The 22,938-nt window shown below is 48.2% G+C and overlaps 1 long non-coding RNA gene and 1 pseudogene across 1 annotated transcript; one reads left to right on the top strand and one right to left on the bottom strand.

Annotated features, from left to right (window-relative positions):
• Positions 1-1,085: 1,085 nt before the first annotated feature.
• Positions 1,086-2,225, top strand: LOC127491826 (sal-like protein 4; annotated as a pseudogene).
• Positions 2,226-15,120: 12,895 nt separating this feature from the next.
• Positions 15,121-22,704, bottom strand: LOC138849078 (uncharacterized). Its single transcript, XR_011387486.1, has 3 exons — positions 21,521-22,704; positions 18,121-18,191; positions 15,121-16,401 (listed from the first exon to the last, which is right to left on the bottom strand). It is a non-coding gene; the product is annotated as an uncharacterized lncRNA (long non-coding RNA).
• Positions 22,705-22,938: the final 234 nt, after the last annotated feature.

Genomic DNA, 22,938 nt, shown 5'->3' with positions numbered 1-22,938 from the left:
ATCTAAGCAAATAAAAACTTTCACTGGGTATACACTGAACCAGGGCCACATGTGAGGCTGTACTCCAGGCCCCGGGCACAAGACAGTGAACGAGGCAATGTTCTTGGCTTTACAGACCTTACATTCTATAAGAGAAAAAGACAATAAACACATGAAGGTATAGCATGTCAGACATGGAGAGTCATGAAGAAAAATAAAGCAATGTAAAGAGATCAAGAGAAAAGGAAGAAGGGGTGCTGTCTTAGGTAGGGCGGCCATGAAAGCTCTCTTGGAGCAAGAAGGAGTCGTCTGATCAGGGAAGAGCAAAGGGAAAAGCCCTGAGGCAGAAACAAGCACATGTAGGAAACCAGAGAGACTGGCAGAGTGAGTGAACGTATTTAAAAAAATCCCCAAGGTCTTAGACGCAGGCCAATCAGCTGTCAGGGCTCATGACAAATCACAATGCATTATTGATAATAATAATTACTGGGACATACACGCTCTGGCCGGAAGGGTAAACTTCCCAGCTCTAGGGATACGCGGTGGAGACAGCAAATACGTTCAGCTGTCCTGGAGCACAGATGCCTGCACCAAGTCAAGGCACAGCATGGGATGCACCCCTACTCCCTTACCCTTCCCCCACACTGACTCAGAAGTGGACCAAGGTGAGGAGATGCGGCCCCAGCGGCACCAGCTGAGTGGGAGTAGGGCCCTCCCATGAACCAAACAGGCAATGGAGCTGAAGCAAATGGGGACAAAGTGATGATAAAGCAGCTTGTCCAGAGGATACGCTCGCCTGTGAGAAGTGCTGTGCGTAGTTCTTCAGCATCTGAGTTCTTGGGACATAAGGAAAATTGCATTGGAAATCCACCTGTCTTTATCATGAACAATAGCGAGGGGCCAGGGCTTTCAGAGTTCTCCTGACCTGAGCCACTAGACACCCCATCCATGAGAACAGCCACAGGGAGAATGAAGGAGAAGGCTGCAGTATACTTTAAGGCAGACTGCCTGCCCTGCCAACTGGGACAAAAACACAATGTCCAACACCATAGTGTGACACGCCGAGGCACGAAGGTGGCAGCGAACCAGGCAGCAGAGCCAAGGGGATGGTGGAGCCTGGCACCAATAGCACCCCAAGGGCACTGGAGCAGGTCCTGTGTCTGCAGCAGCGGCAGCTCCAGCACATCCAGCTCACCGAGCAGACTGGCAGCCAGGCGAGCACATGGGCTCCCACACCCTGCACTCTGGCTTCGTCAGTATGCATACCCTGGAAACCTTAGGAAGCCACGTGTCCTGGTAGGTTTCCAGGACTGTGGCTTTGCTCAGCCAGAAAGCTGGAAGCGAAGATCTGTCTCTGGATACCTAGAAATAAGGCAAGCCACCTCATGCCAGCATCCCTTCCACCACCAGCTCTCTATCCCCAGGACTGACACCCTTTGCTTTAAAGCCAGATGGGACCCAGGCGCTCCAAAGTGCTTTGTGACCCTGGGCCCTCAATCTAAGCTCTTTGAGAGTCCTTTCTCCACATGGTGCTAGACCCATCCAACAAAGGGAGAGGGAAGCCACCGGACTTCTCCAAGGTGGATGTCAAACCCAAAGAAAAAGGGCCAGCACTGTGGTATAATGGGGTAAGCCACCGCCCACAACACCAACATCCCATATGGGTGCCATTTTGAGACCTGACTGTTTGACTTCCAATCCAGCTCCCTGCTAATGCACTTGGGAAAGCAGTGGAGGATGGCCCAAGTCCTTGGGCCCCTTCACCCATGTGGAAGACTCAGAAAAATCCTGGCTCCTGGCTGGGTCTGCCCACCCTGGCCATTGTGGCCATTTGGGGAGTGAACCAAAGGATGGAAGATCTGTGTGTGTGTGTGTGTGTGTGTGTGTGTGTGTGTGTTTCAAATGGATAAAATAAATCTTTAAACAAACAAACCCAAAGACAAGACCATTCTCTACAAGCCAAGTGTCAGAGCAGTCTCCCATCAATGTTCATCCGAGCCTAGCCCACTTACATCTAAGTTGAAGTTGCTGGCACATTTGTGAGTTCCTCAACTGTGTCCCAGGTGTGACAGCTGGCCCAGTCCCACCAAGAGGCCAAGCAACACGGCTGCACGTGGTGTGGGAAGAACTCCTCATCTGCCAGAGCCCTGCAGATTCTTTTTGTGTGCAAGATCTGGGGGTCAACTTTCACCATCAAGGACAACCTGAAAGTCCACTTCATGATGCACCAGGCAAAAAATAACTGAGCCTGCCAAGGAAGCAAGCTGGCCATCAGGAAATTGACAGCTCATCAGGTACAGACGGGAAAACAGTCTGAGAAATGTTTCCTAAGGAAATCCTAGCCTCTCAGTGAGCATGAACAGGCAGGTGAATGTGGAGCAGCCTGCACCACCCAGACCGGCCCAGCTAACGCAACCACACATCCGGGCTGGTTCTGTACTTCCTGACTAGGATGCCGAGTCCTGCCTGCCTATCTTCCAGGATCTGCCCCTGCAGATGACAGGCCCTATCCCCAAGCAGCTAGCGGCAGTCCTATTCCAAAAGGACAAGACCTCCAGAAGCCAAGAAATCTGTGCTTCCACAAACCAGGTTGAATCTCCCTTGGAACTTAAACAAGACTCAATCAGACTTAAGTTAATGTCCCTCTGGGCAGCCAGCAACCACCCACCCTACCTCTCCCAGAGCCACCGCATCTCACTGGTCCCTGGAAAAGCACTGAGTCTCAGCTACCCCATACTGAGCCTGACATCCAACACTACAGCTTCTTCAAACACTTGGAACAATTAAAATAAAGATTAATTTGTTTTTTTAATATTCATCTTATTTATTTGAAAGACAGAATGACAGGGAAAGAGAGAGACAGAGAAAGATCAATATTCGATTGACTAATTCACACTGGAAATGGCCAGAACAGCCAGTGTTGGGCCAGGTCAAAGCCAGAAACCTAGAACTCCATCCTGGTCTCCCACGTGGGCACAGAGGCCCAAGTGCTTGTGATTGGGCCATCTTCCACTTCCTTCCCAAGCACATCAGCAAGGAGCTGGATCAGAAACGGAGCAGCTAGGACCCTCACCAGCACTCATTTGGGAAGCTGGCGTTACAAGCAGCAGCTTGACTGCTGTGCCACAATGCCGATCCCAGAGGTTCAATTTCTGAAAGCAATGTTCACACAGCTAGTCAAGTCACATGTGCTGTGACGCGACTCAACTTGTAGCAGAATGATTTTGTGTATATGCTAAAAAAGAACTGCAGAAAAACAAATTGATTTCGGAATTTCTTGGGTAAGAAACTTGTCCCAGTAAGTTAGATAAACAACTGGCACCTAGATAACAACAAACATGTTTCTGATGATTAACTGACAGTGAAAAATAAAGGCCTTACCACTTGTGATCTGAACCAAACTCCACGCCCTGGTAGAGACTGTAACGTGCAGCTGCTAAGCCAGCCAGCAGAACTTGAGGGACTCCAAGCAATTTGCTAAGTTTGCTTCTCATTCACTAGATGAACTCCCCCGACTCTCAAAATGGAAGACTCCAGAGGACGTTTATTTTACCACATTCTGCAGGAGAAGGGACACCCTCTGTCCCTGGGCTCCTTGTGGCTTCCTCCAAAGTCGGATGGAATCAGAGCGGGGTAGGGCTCTTCCAAGAAAACAACGAGGTCTTTCCTAAATGCTTGGAGGGGCTTCCTTGTGCAAAGTGACAGGCCTAGGACATGCAATGAAGCTGCTATCAGGACAGGAGTTAGCACAGGGACTTTGTGAGTGTGACCTTCATCCACCTCGATTATTCAACCTGACCTGGACCCGGACCTACACCATCTTTTCAAGAGCCATATCCCTACTTAACACTCTCTAGGTACACCACCCAGCATAGTTTTATTTTAGTTCTATGTACAGAGACAAACTTAGAAGCACTCTTACTAGAATATATATATGGTTATACATTTTAGTTACTTCCTGTTTAATTGCCTCCAGAATGCTTTTCTGAATTTATTTAAAGTCCACTTTTTCTGTTTCTTTTGCACAAACCTTTTCCATTAGAAGCCACAGAGCACTGACAGTTAAATCACGCCTTCTCGAGTGAAGGAACATGCTTGCATTTCCCCGGGACCACCAAGCATGTTGAATGTTGTACAGAAAGAGCTCGCAGCTTTTCTTTCCAGCTTCCCCACCCAACAGAAGGGACTCTGCATTCAGAGACCCTCTCTCCAGGCAGCTTCAGTGACAGCCACGTTTCTAGTGCCACGTTTCTAGTGCAGAGAGATCAGCATGGTGGGAACACATCCGAGGGGCTCAAAGCTCAGCAAGGCCTCCTGTCTGTCTCCCCAGACACGGGCTTGAAGACTGCAGCCACCTGCCAGCTGCTTCTCTCAAACCTGAAATGTGAGAACATGCATTGCAAGAGCTTCCTGGAAAAAGGTATTGCCCAACTCCAGGGTGCCTGGTATTTACGGCCTCCCAGAAACTGTGTGATCTGTAGGGATATGTCTTAGCTTTCCTGTGTCCTTCCATGGCCCTAAAACCCAGTTTCTCACGATTGGAGCTGAATGAAAGAGGACTCTTGTGAAAAGAGGGAAGACTGGAGTGGACTCGCGGCCCCGGGGCGGTGATGAGCTGTCTTCATTCCCGATAGAGGAGGGGGACAGAGCAGCATCCACAGCGGGCTGCTTAGGGGACCAGATTACTCACCCAAATGCTCAGAGCCTGTTGTTATAAGATGAGGCAATGAATCAGAAATGAATGGGCATCGCAGGGTACCCTTAATTAGCTACATGACCTGGCATAATCACTCAATCTCTCAGGCCTCTTCTCTTATCTGACAAATAGGAAGAATTAAATCCATCAATATCTGTAAAGTGACTTTCAAAATGTCTTTGAAAGCAATGACAAGCCATTATTCATATTAAAAATAAATGTCTGGGGGTCAGCACAGTTAAAGCCACCACCTACAGTGCCAGCATCCCATTTGGAAGACGGTTCGATTCCCAGCTGCTCCACTTCCTATCCAGCTCTCTGATATGGCTTAGGAAAGCAGTAGAGAATGGCCCAAGTCCTTGGGCCCCTGCACCCACGTGGGAGACCTGGAAGAAGCTCCTGGCCCCTGGCTTTGGATCAGCCCAGGTCTAGCCATTGCAGCCACTTGGGGAGTGAACCAGCAGATGGAAGACCTCTCTCTCTCTCTCTCTCTCTCTCTGCCTCTGCCTCTGCCTCTGCCTCTGCCTCTGCCTCTCTGTAACTCTGCCTTTCAGGTAAATAAATAAATCTTTAAATAACTAAATAAGTGTCTTGCAGTCTCATAGTGAGGTACTGGAATTCAAAGGCAGGATTTTCTTTAGCATATTCCATAATGATTTCATAGACAAGGTTTTGTTGGTGTTTTCAAACAGATCCTTGAAGGATCTGTAGAGTTTCACCAGGCAAATATGAAGAAAGGGCATTGGTACTGACACGAGGGCAGGGAACGGTGCAGTCTGAGTAGGCAAGAGTAGGGACTGTTCCTCAATAGGGTCTGAGTTCTTCACATGATCATTTCTAAGTGAGGCCCTAAATCAGCCTTTCACTGCAGGTTACTCTGCTCCACTCTCTGTGCCACGGCCTTGACCCTCAGACAAGGAAATGGAAGCTTCATTTCCCAAGGTCACACTTTTAGCCTGTGGTGGAATCGAATTTTGAAACCAGTTGTTTTGGCTGGCAGAGCATGTGTGTTTACATAGAATCCACAAGAAAGCTAATTGCAAGAACAGTGTTACAGGCTAAGTCATGTCTCCATGCACACACCATCACCCCTACGTTGAAGTCATAACCCAGCACCTCAGATGTGACTGCATTTGGAGAGAGCACCTTTAAATAGACACTTAAGGTAAAATGACGTCATAGGACTCGGACTTTACCCAATGCAACTGATGTCTTTACAAGAGGAGATCCGGACACAACACAACGAAGGCTGTGATGTGAGGACGTGGGGAGAAGACAGCCTTCTGCAAGCCAAGGAAAGAAGAAACCAGCTCTGTCAACACTTTGACCTTGGACTTCCGCCTCCAGACTGTGAGAAAGCAAGGTTCTCTACTTGCACCACCCAGTCCGTGTAACTGATTATGGCTGCCCCAGAAAGCGGAGAGCCAGTCACAGGATGAATCACACATCTGCAAACGAGGGTGGGGCCCAGGGCACTCCAACCCTGACTACTGAGCAGGACCCGGAGCACAGCAAGGTCAGCTGCAAATCAGCAATCAAAGCACCCTGACTCTGCCACAACCCCAGCTGCAGACAGCAAAGTGCACACTTCCTGCACATGTGGAGCCATGAGTTCCCACTGGGGGCAGGTGGAATCCTTTGTAATGGTTTTGCTAGGGTCAGGCACCTGTCTTGGTGGTTAAAATGCCACAGCCCCACTTTGGAGCACCTGGGTTCAATACTTGGCTCTGGCTCCTGAGTCCAGCACACTGCCAGTGCAGACCATGGGATGGGAGACCTGGGCTTGCAGCTTTAGCCCCTCAGCTATGTGGGCATTTGGAGAGTAACCCAGAAGGAAGGATCTATCTACCTCAAGCTCTCCACCTCTCAACTGAATAAATTTTAAAATAAAAATAAGCAACTGCTATAATAATGAGATTTCAGAACTGCATGCAACTGACGCTTGTTCCTGCTGGGAACAAGGAAGCAGACTTCTATCCTCGCTGATTTCACAAACCGCAGTACTTCGGGTTCCCATCTTCAGACTCCTGCATTTTTCCAAGAGTAACAGGTACAACTTGAACATGTCATGGAGTAGATTATTACGAGACGAAGTCCTGGCCCTCAAAGGATTCACCTCTTCTTTAGAAACTACTTCATCATTCAGCCAACAAATACACCCACCACCGGGGCTTTCCTCTGCTGTTGCCTGGCAGCGGATTCTACGAACAGTGAGACCACCCCCAGGTGACCATCCTGTACTGCCTTTGTATATTACAAAGCATTAAAAGCTGGGAGTGCCTTCCTCTTGCAGATGGTTAAACTGAGACCCAGAGAGTGAAGTAGTCTGCCTAGAGTCATTCATTCTTTCGCAGACTTTCTGTCCACTGGCAACAAACAACATCTCGGGCTGGATTCCTGGGAAGCAGATGCTGAAATGGGGATTTTTGTGCCTAGAACGTATTACGCTCATGCTTGGGGGAGAACAGGAAAGAGGCAGGGAAAGCAGAACGGATAGGGGGAAAGGTCAGTCACGGCTGGCATCCCCCACAAAACTTGCAGGGGGCGCTTCTAAACCAGTCATTTCCAGTTGGAGTAATTGTGCCCCCAGGGAACATGTGACAGTGGCTGGAGATTCTCTACTTTTTTGACAGAGACATAGACAGGGAGACAAACAGCTCCTATCCACTGGTTCACTCTCCAAATGCCTGAAATGTTTTTTGGTGGGGCAGAGTGGAGAGTGGGTAGGTAAGCAGAGTCAAAGCCAAGAACTCAATCTAGGTCTCCAACATGGAGCCACCATCACTGCCTCCCAGGGTGTGCATTAGCAGGAATTCACCTGTGCCAAGACTCACACCCAGCTCCTCGGATAGGAGACTCAGGCCTCATAACCAACAGCTTACATGTTGGATCAAATGTCTGTCCTAGAGACACTTTGATCATCATGACTAGAGGATCAAATCAGTCATGGCATTTGATTCAAAAAGTCAAACAACATGTTTATTAATAGAGTTATTGGGTAGTTCTCTAGGAAATTCTTTAGAAAAAATTTCCAAGTTTGAGCCAGCTTTGGGACACCACAGGTTAAGCCACCACCTGCTATGCTGGCATCACATATGAGCACTGGTTCTAGTCCCGGCTGTTCCACTTCCCATCCAATTCCCTGCTAACGTGCCTCAGAGGGCAGCAGAACATGGCCCAAGCATTTGGGCCCCTGCCACCCACATGGGAGACCCACATATAGTCTCTTGGCTTCAGCTGACCCAGCCCCAGCTGTTGCAGCCATTTGGGGAGTGAACCAGTGAGTGGAAAATCTGTCTCCCTCTCTCTGTGTCTCTCCTTCTTCTGTAATTCTGCCTTTCAAATGAATAAATAAATCTTTAAAGAAAATTCCAAGTTTGATCTAAAATGAGGGTGGCTTGCTATTGTAGAAAGCTGCTCAGAACTCACTTTGAATTTCAAATTCATTATCAACTCAATAGCATGTCTTCAGACAGCCACTTAAACTCCCCATGTCTCCATTTCCTGGAACTAAGAAATGGAGGTCACACTTATTTTACAGGGTTACTGTGAAAGCTAAGATGAAACAAGGAGTGAAAAGAATCTGGGATGTAGCTGGAATTAATGACAGCTACTTCTAATGTAACATTTGACTAGGAATTGGTTAAATAAAACTATTGGCCTCCAGGGCTCTGACAACCCTGCATAGTAGTCTGTCCCAGGAGGGTGCCTGAGAGAGATCACCCACAAAGGCCCCATTCTCAGCTCTACCTACTAAACAAAGCATTGCATTTTTCTGTGGTTTTTGTCTATCTAAAGCCAAACCTGATGGCTGACAGGGGCTATGTAGCCTGGTACCTGAGGGAGGCAGAGCTGTCAGTCCCAGGCACATCCCCAGGCACTCTTGTATTCCAGACACTGTAATTACTCAACCTTTCCCTTGGCCGTAGGGCTTCCTCCAACCTGTAACAAACACAGAGCCATCAGCAAACAGGGGTCTGTCCTTTCTCTCTGAGGCTTCTGAACACATCCAAAGAAATTGCCAAGCAGCCCAGTCATGGGGCTCTGCAAGGAGAGAACATTGCTGGCGCTCACAGTCTGAAGGGATTCGAGATGACAGATGCAGCCCCCATGATCTATGACAGATACAGCTTTGGAAAATGTCGGCGTTAATATTTAATATCATTTGAATAACTGCCCTGTTGTCTCACTTAGCATGGCAGGCGCCGGTGGGCTGGCAGCAAGTCTCCCTGGGTGCTCAATGGGAGCGAAGCTTGTAGAAAACGCGCAGTCAGCAAGATGTTCAATAATTCAGACGTGAGATTCAGATTTGCTTAGAGAAATGACATTAAACTTGTTAAACAGGACTTTGGGAGACCCCAAAGCACTGGGTACACAGAATTCACTCTGTGCAAGAGTAGTTGGAAGTGTTTGGAAATTTACCAATGGGGTTGGAAGGCACTGGTGATGACAAGTAAGAGACGGCACGGCATTTACAGAAACTGTAATAAACAAGGCTTGCATTGGTCTGTTTTTCATTACCGCATGGAAATCACAGAGGCAGGCTACCTGACAAGGAAAAAGCTTTATTGTGTCTAGGGGCTTCACCTGGTGGTGGCCTGTCCTGCAGCGTCCTGAGGCAGCACACGGCATCTCACAGCAAGAGATGGGAACATGCGTGTCTATGCGTCTTGGTCTCTCTCCCTCCTTAGGAAGCATGGGTGGGAAAATTTTTTTCTGCCAAGGGCTACCTGGTTATTTATAGCATCATTCACGGCTCATACAAAATCATCAACATAAAAATTAGCCTGCTATAGATTTAATGGATTTTGAGTCCTGCCTGCAGTTGCCTTGCCAGGACAAGACCCAATGACTTTCTGGAATTTATAGGGCCTGTTGTTGGCCAGATGTTCCCCATCCCTGTAGGAAGCTCTCAGGATCCTGATCCTGGCCCTCATTCTGGCTCTGATGACCTTATCTAAACCTGATCACCCTACAAAGGCCTCCCCTCTGAACACCACAGTTGGATTAAGTTTCTACCCTCTGAATACCTCAGGATGGGGATCACATTTCAACACCTAAAGCCTCAGCATATCCCAATCACAGGAAGTATTTTTATTGAAATGTGGCAGTGAGTTCTCAGTCCAGGTTTGAAGGGCAGGAGTGGACAGCATCTTCTTTATCTTCATATCCCCTGCCCATGCTCCTGGATCCTCCCCCACCACTGTACTTGTATGGAACCCAGGGCTACAGAACCTCAGTAAATATTTTTTTTTTTATCTTTTATTTAATGAATATAAATTTCCAAAGTACGACTCATGGGTTACAATGGCTTTCCCCCCCATACCGTCCCTCCCACCCACAACCCTCCCCTTTCCCACTCCCTCTCCCCTTCCATTCACATCAAGATTCATTTTCGATTATCTTAATATACAGAAGATCAGCTTAGTATACCTTAAGTAAGGATTTCAACAGTTTGTTCCCACACAGAAACATAAAGTGAAAAATAATAGATGATTTTTTTTTTAAATCATGATGAAATCAGATCAGACCTATTGTCATGTTTAATCCCAGTGAGAGTCAAGTTGGGAATTGATAATTTCTTTTTTTTTTTTTTTTTTTTTTTACAGAAGATCAGTTTAGTGTACATTAAGTAAAGATTTCAATCGTTTGCACCCCCATAGAAGCACAAAGTGAAATATACTGTTTGAGTACTCGTTATAGCATTAAGCCTCAGTGTACAGCACATTAAGGACAGAGATCCTACATGAGGAGTAAGTGCACAGTGACTCCTGTTGTTGACTTTACAAATTGACACTCCTGTTTATGGCATCAATAATCTCCCTATGCACCAGTCATGAGTTTCCAAGGCTATGGAAGCCCCTTGAGTTCTCCAACTCTTATCTTGTTTAGACAAGGTCATAGTCAAAGTGGAGGTTCTCTCCTCCCTTCAGAGAAAGGCACCTCCCTCTTTGAAGACCTGTTCTTTCCACTGGGATCTCACTCACAGAGATCTTTTTGCCAGAGTGCCTTGGCTTTCCATGCCTGAAATACTCTCATGGGCTTTTCAGCCAGATCCGAGTGCCTTTAGGGCTGATTCTGAGGCCAGAGTGCTATTTAGGACATCCGCCATTCTATGAGTCTGCTGAGTATCTCACTTCCCATGTTGGATCACTCTCCCCTTTATTTATTCTATCGGTTAGTGTTAGCAGATACTAGACTTGTTTATGTGCTCCCTTTGACTCTTAGTCCTTTCATTATGATCAATTGTGAACTGAAATTGATCACTTGGAATAGTGAGATGGCATTGGCACATGCCACCTTGATGGGATTGAATTGGAATCCCCTGGTATGTTTCCAACTCTACCAATTGGGGCAAGTCAGCCCGAGCATGCCCCAAATTATACATCTCTTCCCTCTCTTATTCCCACTTTTATGTTTAACAGGGATCACAATGCTGCTCAACTCTTAAATCCCACAGTTCACACATTCTTCTTGAAATCCTTTCCAAGGAGTCACCCGCATGAAGGCTGTAGCTACCTTCTACGGACCCCGCATTTAAAGGTTCCTTAGAGAGGCTGGAACCAACTGCAACTGCCCTGAAACCACGTTCTAGGAATATGCTGAGCTCTGTTGATGGGAAGGAGGAGCAGCCACCTGGAGCAGTTTAAGGTAAAGGGAGGGACCATTAAGCCAACTCCTCAGCCCTGGGCATGGGGGGAGGGGGTGGGAGCTATGCTGAGCACCACCCAGAGTTCACAGACTGCAAGATGAGTTACTGCGACCAAGGGGTAGTGGCAAAGCCTGGTGGAGGCCTGTGGAAGGGATCCCCGGCCACGGGAAGGGAATGAACGTTCAGCAGACTTTGCTACCTCCTTCCCTCAGCCCACCCTTGTATCACTCCAGGCACAGCTGGAGCTGGGGCCAAGATGTGGCAAGCAAGACCTAGGACATGGGGCGCAAACCCAGGGAGTGCTGGTGCTCAGGACTGCAAGTGCAGGGCCAGCACAGCCCTGGGTTCCTTTCTTGCCTGATCCTGATCCTGACCCTCGTTCTGGCTCAGCCACTCCTTTTTTTTTTTTTTTTTTTTTGACAGGCAGAGTTAGACTAACAGAAAAGTCTTCCTTCCGTTGGTCCACCCCACAAATGGCCGCTACGGCTGGTGCACTGCGCCGATCCAAAGCCAGGAACCAGGTGCTTTTTCCAGGTCTCCCATGCGGGTGCAGGGCCCAAGCACCTGGTCCATCCTCCACTGCACTCCAGGGCCACAGCAGAGAGCTGGCCTGGAAGAGGAGCAACTGGGACAGAATGCGGCACCCCACCCGGGACTAGAACCCAGAATACTGGCGCCGCAGGTGGAGGATTAGCCTAGTGAGCCGCGGCGCCAGCAATAGCCACTCTTCTCTATCCCTCCCCTTTCACTCTGATAGCATCATTTCAGGATTTTTTTTTTTTTCAGGAAAAGTCCTGAGAAAATCACAAACAGGTCCCAAGGATGCACTAGATCTAGGAGGCCAACTGTAATATCTTACCTGTTCACAGACTGCAAGATGTGTTACTGTGACCCAATGCAAGCATTATGTTTTTTTAATGTTTCTGCATTTGAAGGGATTTTTCTACCCTGCTGGAGGATTCCAAAATACATGAGGAGTCCTGGCCCCAGCAAAGCTCACGCTGAGGAATGAAGGTGCCCCCAGGTGAGGCTTGTGGGAATGCACGAAGGGAACTGCGCGCAGTCAGCATCTATCACCAGGTCCCAGGTGCAGCTGGCTCTCACCTGTAAGCACTCGAGCCACAACATGGCACCATGGGCAAGTCATGGGGCCAGCATTGTCACTCTACCTTAATGACTGTGTGTTAATTAGTATGGGTTCTCCAGAGAAACAGAATCAATGGGATATATATTGATGCACTGTGAGAGTGAGAGAGAGGTTTTTTTTTTCTTTGAGCAACAGATTCACATGATTAGGAAAGCCAAGAAGTCCTACAGTTTGCCATTGGCAATGGAGTCCCAGGAAAACTGACAGTGAAGGCCTGGGAGCCACGGAAGCCAATGGGGTAAGTTCCAGATGCCAAACGCCTAAGGTCAGGAGCACCAGTGTCTGAAGGCAGCAGGAGATGATGGCCCAGCTCCAGAGAGCACATGTGCCCTTCCTCTGCTTTTGGGTTCTCTTCAGGCCCTCATCAGCTAGGACGATGCCCACCTTCCCTGGTCAGAGTGGATCTCCCTTTCTCCGTTTACCAATTCCTCTACCAGTCTCTCACAGAAACACCCTCCGAGACATGCCTTAAACAATATCTTATCAGCTATTTGGCCATCCCTTAGTCAAGCTGACACATAAAATTAACCACTGTGTTCTCTCTTCTGAAATGTAAGACAAGATATTCTTATTGAAGCTCAAAATCTATTCAATTTTGTTTAATATATTAACATGGTGACGTTCCCCCACAGACCCCATAACTTCCAAGTTGTTCCATCACCCAGAGAAGCGTGACAATTACTAGAAAAAGAGCACTTTCTTCCACTGGTCTGAGGCCTACTGGAGTGGCTGGGTTCTGGCAGGCTCCTGCCCATCCTGTCTTAATACTGAAGACAACCTTCAAAGGACACAACTGCTCAAAACCTGATCACACTGGTTTCCACTGGAACAAGGGTAATACTCATCCCCGAGCCTGCAGCTAGAATATCCTAACTTCCACTAGAATCTAAAAACAGATGAGCAATTCTCTGGGTTGCTTTGTGAGTCTCTGGATGCAGTCCCTTGGGGAAGGGACACCCACTTTTACTAGGCAGAGAATACAAGGACACCCAGGTTGAACTGATTCTTCAGTTCCTACGTCTGCAATCAATATGCAATAAGATTCAGCCATTTGTTTGTTTTAGACTTTTCTTAAGCGATATTAAGGTGGTAGACAAGAGAACTGAAAATACAACATAATGAATCTGCTTAGATTCTTTTCCGACTTCTTGTTTAACTTTGCTTTATCATACAATGAACCGCTATGTTCTTTACGAAAATTTTAAAGAGTGGCACTTTAAAAGTGAGAACCATCAACTGATCATGTGTTCCCTTTCTAAACTCAATAAATTTTACATCTCCATGGTGGACACTTCTGCGAGTGCACAGTTACACTGTTGGACATTTTTCACTTACATGAACCTAGGGGCACACATCTTTTCTGTGCCTGATGAAGTGCCTGTATGAATAGAAGTAAAATTACAGTGCCATCTTCAGGAAACTAAAAGTCTTTCTTTATAAAGCACCACATCTACAGCTCTAAGTCACCTCGCAATGTTCTCAGGCTAGAAGATAAATCTCCTCTTCACGTTATGACAAGAAGAGGTGAGGCAAAGGAGAAGCAAGGAGCAGCTCTTCGCAGCGCAATGTAATAAAATCCTTCAGATAACTGCGCAGACACCAAGGATTTAGTGCTCCTGCAGCCAGACAGGGTGCGACTCCCTTGTTTCGTGGGTGTATTTTATTGCAGACGGCTAGAGGAGAGGAAAAACTTAAAAGCAGGAATCAAAGTTGCCTGTGTTGCAAGTGAACCGCCTCCATTTTCTTTCATCTGTGAAAGCTACCAGAGAACCTGCATGGTTCAGGGGGCTGGTTCCTGTCTGAGAGGCGTCTACCCAGAGAATCCTTGGTAGGCAAGAGGAAAACACAAACACGTCATTGGATAAAGCACTGATCATTATTACAGACCAAGAGAGGCGGACGAGGTGCAGGCCACGAGTGGTTAAAATGCAAGGCCTGGTTTCGGAGACCCATGGAAGGCTGGAGCCAGAAAGGAGCTCGCTTCAGCCATGAGAACCGAGGCTTGGAGAGGACACTCGCCTGGCCGAGGTCACTCAGCCTGGTCTTGCGCCCCTCAGCAAAAGGGCGTACACACTGGCGCAATCCGGGGAAGCAGCCGGGAACAGGGCCGCGTGCTTACGACGTGGGCAATGCATGTATCAGTTCGAGTCCCGCTTCTCGTCTCCCGCAGACATGAGACTACTAAACGAAGGCTGGTATCACGAACAAAGTCCGGCGAGGGACACGTGCACGTACATGCACCTGCAAGCATGGGCCGCCCGCACTGAGAAACACCGCACAGGCGCGGGCCAAAGAGCTGCCCGCAAACTCGGGGGAAAAGAAACACGGCGAACGCCACCTGCGATTGCGAAGTCCCTCCGAGAGCGGAACCGGCCTGTCCGGAGTCCACACAGCAGCAGCGCTCTCCCACCTGCCAACTCCCTTTATAAGGAAGCGGGTGGCGTGGGCGTGGATATGCAAATAGGGCGGAGTCTGAGCATGCGCGCTGGTCCCGGATGCCGCAGGTGCACCCTGGGAAGGTGGGCGTATCCAGTTAACAGGTACAGAGGTAGGGTTCACCTTGCCGGAGTGCAGGGGTTCCAGCTCGCCTCGAGTCGCTTCCTGCCTACTTTTTCCAGGTCTCTTGGACAGGACTTCCTCTCCGTCTGTGCTGGGCGCTGCAGAGGAAAGACTTCGCCTGTTCAGGCTGTGCATCGCCTCGCTGAGCGTCCGAGAGGACTAAGGGCCATGGTCAAACCCCACCACACCCTTCTAGACCTGAGACTCGCTGCCTCCACAGCCCTAAGCCGGCGTCCAGGACCTGAGCAGGCCACCGAGAGGGGCTCAGGAGTGAGTGCTGGAGTGTGCACACACTCGTGTCTAGTGTGCAGGCCCACGCGCACCAGCCTGTCCCAGCAGGAAACAAACAGGGGGCGGACAGAAGTGGGTGGGGCCAGCACCTGGGGGGGATTCTCCCCATGCCAGTATTTTCTAGAACTCCAAGAAATGTAAAAACTCTAAATTTGAACATAGCATTTCAGTTCATTATGAAAGTAAACAGCTTTTTTTGCACTAAACCTTCCTTTTCGTTTTGTCCATGAACTTATGGAAGCGCCCTCACGTTTGTCGAGGCAGAGAACAAGAACATGTTGTATCTAAGTTCTCTCTTTGTTTGCTTCATTTATAATTTGTAAACATTCAGACACGTTTGTACTTTGACCCTGGGCCCAGAAAATTAGGAATAGCCTGATTCTTCTAGCTATCTATTCAGAAGTCAGAATCAAAAATGAAAACAAAACTTTATGCACAAGATGATATTTAAAGTTATTTTGCAAAGCAAAACCAAGGTCCCAGGCGAAACACCATAATCCCTTTGAAAGCCGCACCCCCGACTGACCTAGAGACGTCCCACTAGGCCCCACTTCCAAGTGACCCACACCTTTTCTCAGTACCAGCACCCTGGGAACCAAGCCTGCACATCTCTGGGGGCCACTCAGACCAGACCCAAACCACAGAGGCTCCAATGGAGACATATTCTGTTTGAGATGCCTGTAGCCATGCAGGTCGGCAGTCATACAAACTGGGAACACAGGCTGGAGATAAGATTTGGGAGTCCTAGAAAGAGAATTATGGCCGGTGCCATGGCTCACTAGGCTAATCCTCCGCCTTGCGGTGCCGGCACACCGGGTTCTAGTCCCAGTCGGGGCGCCAGATTCTGTCCCGGTTGCCCCTCTTCCAGGCCAGCTCTCTGCTGTGGCCAGGGAGTGCAGTGGAGGATGGTCCAAGTGCTTGAGCCCTGCACCCCATGGGAGACCAGGAGAAGCACCTGGCTCCTGCCATCGGATCAGCGCGGTGCGCCGGCCGCAGCACACCGGCCACGGCAGCCATTGGAGGGTGAACCAGCGGCAAAGGAAGACCTTTCTCTCTCTCTCTCACTGTCCACTCTGCCTGTCAAAAAAAAAAAGAGAGAGAGAGAGAGAATTATATATAATACAGTGCTATTATTTCAGAAACCTGGGGTGGGAAACTCCCTTCGTTGAAACACGCACCAGAGACAGTGGGGGATCCAGAGCAGTTTATTAACACCAACAGGCTCAGCTGGAATCATTTCCTGAGAACTGAGCTACAATCCCAAGTTTCTTACAGTGTTTATAGTTCATCAGTGTCATACCTTAGCTGTAACAGCACTGGTGGGTTTGAATTGCGGCCTACGTGACTTAGGAACACACTTCCAATGGTTGGTGCATCGGGTATGCTTGTAAAAGAGGTACCAGGGGAAGGTTTATGACTGGAGTTACAGAAGCAGAACTTAGGACATCTCCCCTCCCTAGACAAGGTACCCACGCATAGCTGTGTCACTAGGAGCAGCCACTTTTCAAGGTTTTCGGGGGTCTACTTTCCTCCTTTGTCTCTGGTTGTGGCGTTTTTCTGCTACATTATGATTATATATGAAACCACTGATGTGGAGAGTAGTACTGTCCATTTGGCTAAATCTGGGGTGTAGTGGTGGCTCCAGAAGAGAAGAGGGTCATCTGCAATGGTCCTATGTCTGCAGGCCTGGGAGAGAAAGGATAGGCAGTGTATGGACACTAAGAGAGAATCTAGAGTCTGCAGTTCCAGCAAAGCCAAAAGAAAAGAGAGTTTGCGGGAAAAAGAGCAGCTGACTGTGTCAAATGATAGTGAGAAACTAAATAAGATGAGGACAGGATAATGCTGCAGGCATGGGAGTGGGGAGGGGAGACAAGTACTGACGATCTTGACTCTGGCTAATGATGGCCTGCTTCTGTGTTTTGTAATTTGGTACCATGGCCTCATATATAGAAATCTATAGGAATATGAAGGAGCCTGGAAAACAGGTGCATTCCTCCAGCGAGAATTTGATTTTGCTCTTTCTGAAAATCCCCTGAGACCAACCTACCCAGGGTTTCCAAGACCTTGAAGCTTAAATTACAACCCCAAAAGTGTGTGAAGTTACACCCGTGCTTACTAAGTCCACGGATAATTTTCTTCCCCCATCTTTATTCCCCAACCCAAATCTAAGACCCAGGCAAACAGCTTGCCGATTGTCTCCCTTGCCAGCACATAGATTCTTTGTTTCCTAGTTCACCGTTTGACTGAGGGTGAGCACAGGTCTTTCTTCCAACTCCTTCCCTGGCTCAGAACCAAGACTGCGACTCCTGTGGCGCACATGTCCACTCCCACTCGGAGCTCCGGGTTTCCAGCACTGACAGTTGTCATCCCTGGTGGAGTCCAGCATGAGCTCAGACTTGCTGTTCTGCACCCCAGCTTTCTCTTCATTTATAGCCCAGAATATTTTCCCAAGGTTCAGCTATCCCTTTGAAAGTGTGTTTATTGAGCCTTGTGTAGTTTTTTTTTTTTTTTTGGGGGGGGGGGGGGTTCTGCAGATAGAAGTCATTTATTCATGTGTATTCTTGTCACATTTCCAGAAACAAAAGTCTGTATGGTGGGATTTCTTTCTGAAAAAAGAGAAACTTCTGACTTCCAACATTTAAAAGCCTAGAAGCTGTCGCTCCAACCCTTTCAACAAGAGAAAAGCTGACCAAACTGAAAACCTAGGACCTATGGGAGAACTAAAGTCTCAGGGGAAGCCCCACCCCAAAATCAGGAGACCCAGAGGATCCAGAGTCACAGCTGAGCTCTGCTTACCTGGGGCAGAAGCAGCTGGCACCATGGACTGACAGAAACATCGAAATGGGCGTGTTGATCATCGCTGGAGGCTGGAAGGGAGAAGCTCCAGGAAGCTGCAGTCTTAGATTCAAAATGGCTAAAAGTACGCGTGATTGGCTACACTTAAAGCAATTGGATGTGAGGAATTTGAGAGTGGCACCCTGAGCAGTTGACCTAATGGTCCCAACTGGCTGTGTAGAAGCAACAACCCAGGGGCAACCTGCGGCGCCCCCCCCAACACACACTCAGCTGCCTTAACTATATACAATAGAGCTCCCTACCAGGCTCTCTCAGGTTTCACCTCTGAATAAAACTGCTTTGGCTACGAGTTCATGGTCTGCCTTCTCTTTTTCTCACTCTTCTAACCTTGTACTTGGATCCCTGCCCTGCATGTAGGAGATCCAGATGAAGCTCCTGGCTGCTGGCTGCTGGCTGCTGGCTTTGGCCTGGCCCAGCCCTGAACATTGCAACCATCTGGGACTGAATCAGTGGATGGAAAATCTCTCTCCCTCCCTCCCTCCCTTCCTTTCTCTCTTCTCCCTCTCCCTCCCTCTCTCTCTCTCTCTCTCTCTCTGTATGTGTAACTCTTTCAAAATAAATCAAAAAAAAAAAAAAAATTAAGCCTTTTTCAGTGGCAATATTGCAGAAATACCAACAGATGTCTCTAGAATTGTACATAGAGCCTGTATTTCCCTTGACACCATACGATCAGGATGACTGATGGTGACCAAGACAGGACCACTTCTTTATCTCAGTGGTAGGGAAGAAATTTAGAGAAATTAAAAGGGACCTGTTACAGAAACCTGGGGTGGGAAAACTCATCCATTAAAACAGGCACCAGAGACAGTGGAGGATCACACAAGCGGACTCAGCTGGAATCATTTCCTGAGACCTGAGCAACAATCCCAATTTTCTTACAATATTTACAGGTTCATCCGCATCATACCTTAGCTGTTACAGCATTGGTGGGTCTAAATTGCACCTCCATGACTTAGGACCACACTTCCAATGGTCGGTGTGCCCAGTATGTTTGTAGAAGAGTTACCAGGGGCAGATTTACTGGGCAGGTTTATGACTGCCGTTTACAGAAGCAGAACTTAGGACTTCTTTGCTCCTAGACAAGATAACAGTGGGCAGCTGCTTCACTAGTTCATTGCCAGTAGCCACTTTCCAAGGTCTGTGTTGGAAGGAGGGGACCACTTTTCTTTCTTTGTCTCTGCTTGCAGCCATATTTCCTCTACAGATCCTCCACAGAAAAAGAAAACTTTAATTTATAACATTGTCAAGAATTAAAACATTATTTATAAATTCTCCTTTAAAATCCATCTTTAGTATTATTATCACTGTCATTATTATTTGAAAGACAGAGAGAGAGAGAGAGATCGATCTTCCATCTGCTGGTTCACTCCCACAATGCCTACTGAAGTCAGGGCTGCGCCAAGCTAAAGCCAAAAACCCAGAACTCGATCCAGGTCTCCCACATGGGTGGCAGGGACCCCTGCTGCCTCCCAGGGTGTGCATTATCAGGAAGCTACAACACAGATGAGCTATACTCAAGCCCTGGGACTCCAAAAGGAGATACAGGCGTCCCAGGCAGCAACTTAACCACTTCTCTTTGTCTCTATCTTGAATTAGTTAATACCCACTTAACAATTCCAATGCATAAAAACTCATTTCTTTTTAATATACTTCCATTATGAAAATATCCAAAAACAAGTCTTCCATTCAAATTCAAATGAAATTAGAAGCTATAAATAAAGTCCAACCTAATTGATTAAAAGAAGCAACATAAAACAAGGCACCAAAATGCCATGGAAACCAATGTATTCTTTGTAGCTGATCCTCAGTGAATCAAGACAGATTGCAAAGCAAAGCAGACATTTCAGTTTATAAAGCTCTCGTTGTTTCTGGAAGAGCTTTTCAAGTCCCCTGGTTTTTCCTTTTGGGCTCCACGGCCCTTTGTGGTGTGTCCCATTTGTATAGAAATTGGCCATCACGTGTTAGCTTGCACAAGGCTTCGACAACATTTCTCCTCCTAAGTACTTGGCACTGGCCGGCTCCCAGCCTTTCCAGGCAGCAACTCAGGGGTGGGATTCATTTCCATACGTCTGAAGCTATTACTTCAAAAGCACCAAACCCAATCCACCCTCATTGAAATTCAGATCCCCTTCCCCTGCTGCGGGGCGAAGCTTTAGGTACCCCAACAGGCACGCACCTGTTGGTCTGAGCAGTTCTAACAGGCTGGAGCCAAGGCCAAGGGCCTGGGGAGGTGGGGGAGGGAGCGTCCCCTTTGAAGCCTCACGCCCAGAACACTTGGTGCCTTTTGAACACATCCGGCCTTGCTCCATTAAGGCACCTTCTGTCTCCTTCCCTTTCGTCGTAGGTTTGAGTGTTTCGGGCCTATTGATCGGCTGCAGCATTCAGTGTGGGCTTTGGAACAGAGCCAGTAATGGATTAACCCCTTTCGAAGCGCTGCTCTGAGACAGACGCCCCAGAAAGGGCTCACGGAACCCTCCTCGCTCGGCATCTCACTGAGCATCAGAAAGAGCGGCAGCTGCAGAATCACCATGGGGTCTCCCGGCGACTTGAGACGCCTTCCTTTTTCGGTGTTGGGTCCTTGATGCCGACAAAGCAGCACCGAGCAACTAGCCTGCAGGGTGTTTTTTGTCCCGGACACAGGGCCAGTCTGTGCCCTTCCATGGGGTACAAATTCACAGCAACGCTACAAAGACAAACGCTATATGAAGGAGCCTCAAAAAGCCTGTGGAAATTGCGTGTGGTGAAAAAGCTACGCATGGATTTCAAAGTTTGGGGTATGGAAATAAACTTACCATTCAAATCCATTTTCCCACAAACTTTTTCAAGTACCCTCAAGTGGACTATGGCTACAGAATTCAGTTTCAGTTCAGGAGAGAGTTCTAAAAATATCTTGGTCATGGGATTGTTTTTCTTTCTGGCAAAGATGTTCCTAGTGATACAGGCAGGCATTTAGGATGAAATTGATTAATTTGTGAGCTGGAAAACCGTGCCTTCACCCTGCCCCTGTGCCATCTCCTACCCCTACCTGACCACACCTGTATGCCTACCTGCCAGTCAGACTAATTAGCCACTCCCCATTGGAAGTGGATTAAAGGCCTGGAGCACAGTGGGCCCGGACCTTCTTTTTCCTCCCTGCCCTTGATCCCTGTGCTGCCCGGCACCTTCAGGCATGTGACCCTCAGGCCACCCACTCCACACTTTCTGGCCTGCGTGCTCCTCCACGTGGCTGGCTCCTGGCCTGCTCTCTGCTCGGTATGAATCTAGATTTCCCTTTTCTCTTAGATACGGCCCTCACTGTCCTACGCATTTCTCTCATTAAATAAAAAGCTTAAAAACTTACCATGTTGCCCGGTTTATCTGAGCCAGTATTCAGAATTCTTCTCTGAATTCATGGCAAGAGCCTGCACAGCTTATTAATTTGGGAAAATGTTGATAAGCAATTGGTGTCACTAACAGGTAAGTAACAATGCAGTGAACAAATTTTCACGTCCCCTTTTCAAAAAGAGAAAAATCATGTGAGATGAGTGTTTCTTCTGGTCCCCTTTCTCACATAGGTGATTGTGATTTCAATGTAATCAACATTTAAAAAATGGAGAAACAAAGAACTCAGAGTAGTGCCCGCGCCGTGGCTCAATAGGCTAATCCTCCGCCTGCGGCACTGGCACACCTGGTTCTAGTCCCAGTCGGGGCGCTGGATTCTGTCCTGGTTGCCCCTCTTCCAGGCCAGCTCTCTGCTATGGCCCGGGAGGGCAGTGGAGGATGGCCCAGGTGCTTGGGCCCTGCACCCCATGGGAGACCGGGAGAAGCACCTGGCTCCTGCCTTCGGATCAGCGTGATGCGCCGGCCGCGGCAGCCATTGGAGGATGAACCAACGGCAAAAGGAAGACCTTTCTCTCTGTCTCTCTCTCTCACTGTCCACTCTGCCTGTCAAAGAAAAAAAAAAAAACTCAGAGTAGAAATGGAAACATAGTTGGCATATCATGTAAATACAAACAAATCAGATAAGCCTAAGATTGAGGAGTGAAAGACAGGAATAAAACCAGAAAGGCCAACAAAGAAAGAGTAATACAGATCTAACACTGCCTGGGTGGAAAATGTGGCTGCCACTGATTTCAAGAAACGCAATCTCAGGGCAGGGGTTGGGAGGCTGGCTGAGACACCCTGTTCCATGTAGGAGTACTCGTGTTCAGGTTCCTGCTCTGGCTCTTGACGCCAGCTTTCTGCTGATGTAGACCCTGGGGAGGCAGCAAGTGACGGCTCAAGTAACTGGATTTCTGCCGTGTGGTGGACCCAGTCTGAGTTCCCAGACGCCACGTTCAGCCTAGCCCAATCCCAGCCATTTTGTGCATTTGGGGAGTGAACCAAGGAATGGGATCTCTCTCTTGCTCGCTGTTTCTTTGCCTCTCAAAAAGCAAATTCCATCTCTTTATGCTGTATGTGTGTGTCTATAAACACAAATGCATGAACTTCAAAAATTCTTGCACCCAAATAAACTGATTAAACTGATTATTTAATTCTAATTGACACAGACTTTTTTTTTTTTTTTTTTTTTTTGGACAGGCAGAGTTATACAGTGAGAGAGATAGAGAGAGAGAGAGAAAGGTCTTCCTTTTTCCGTTGGTTCACCCCCAAAGTGGCCGCTACGGCCAGCACGTTGCGCTGTTCTGAAGCCAGGAGCCAGGTGCTTCCTCCTGGTCTCCCATGCAGGTGCAGGGCCCAAGGACCTGGGCCATCCTCCACTGCACTCCCTGGCCACAG

The sequence above is a fragment of the Oryctolagus cuniculus genome, chromosome 3, assembly GCF_964237555.1.
Source record: "Oryctolagus cuniculus chromosome 3, mOryCun1.1, whole genome shotgun sequence".
In the NCBI taxonomy this organism is placed as follows: domain Eukaryota; kingdom Metazoa; phylum Chordata; class Mammalia; order Lagomorpha; family Leporidae; genus Oryctolagus; species Oryctolagus cuniculus.
The sequence above is the reverse complement of the archived record's forward strand: the minus strand, read 5'-3'. Positions and strand labels throughout refer to the sequence as shown.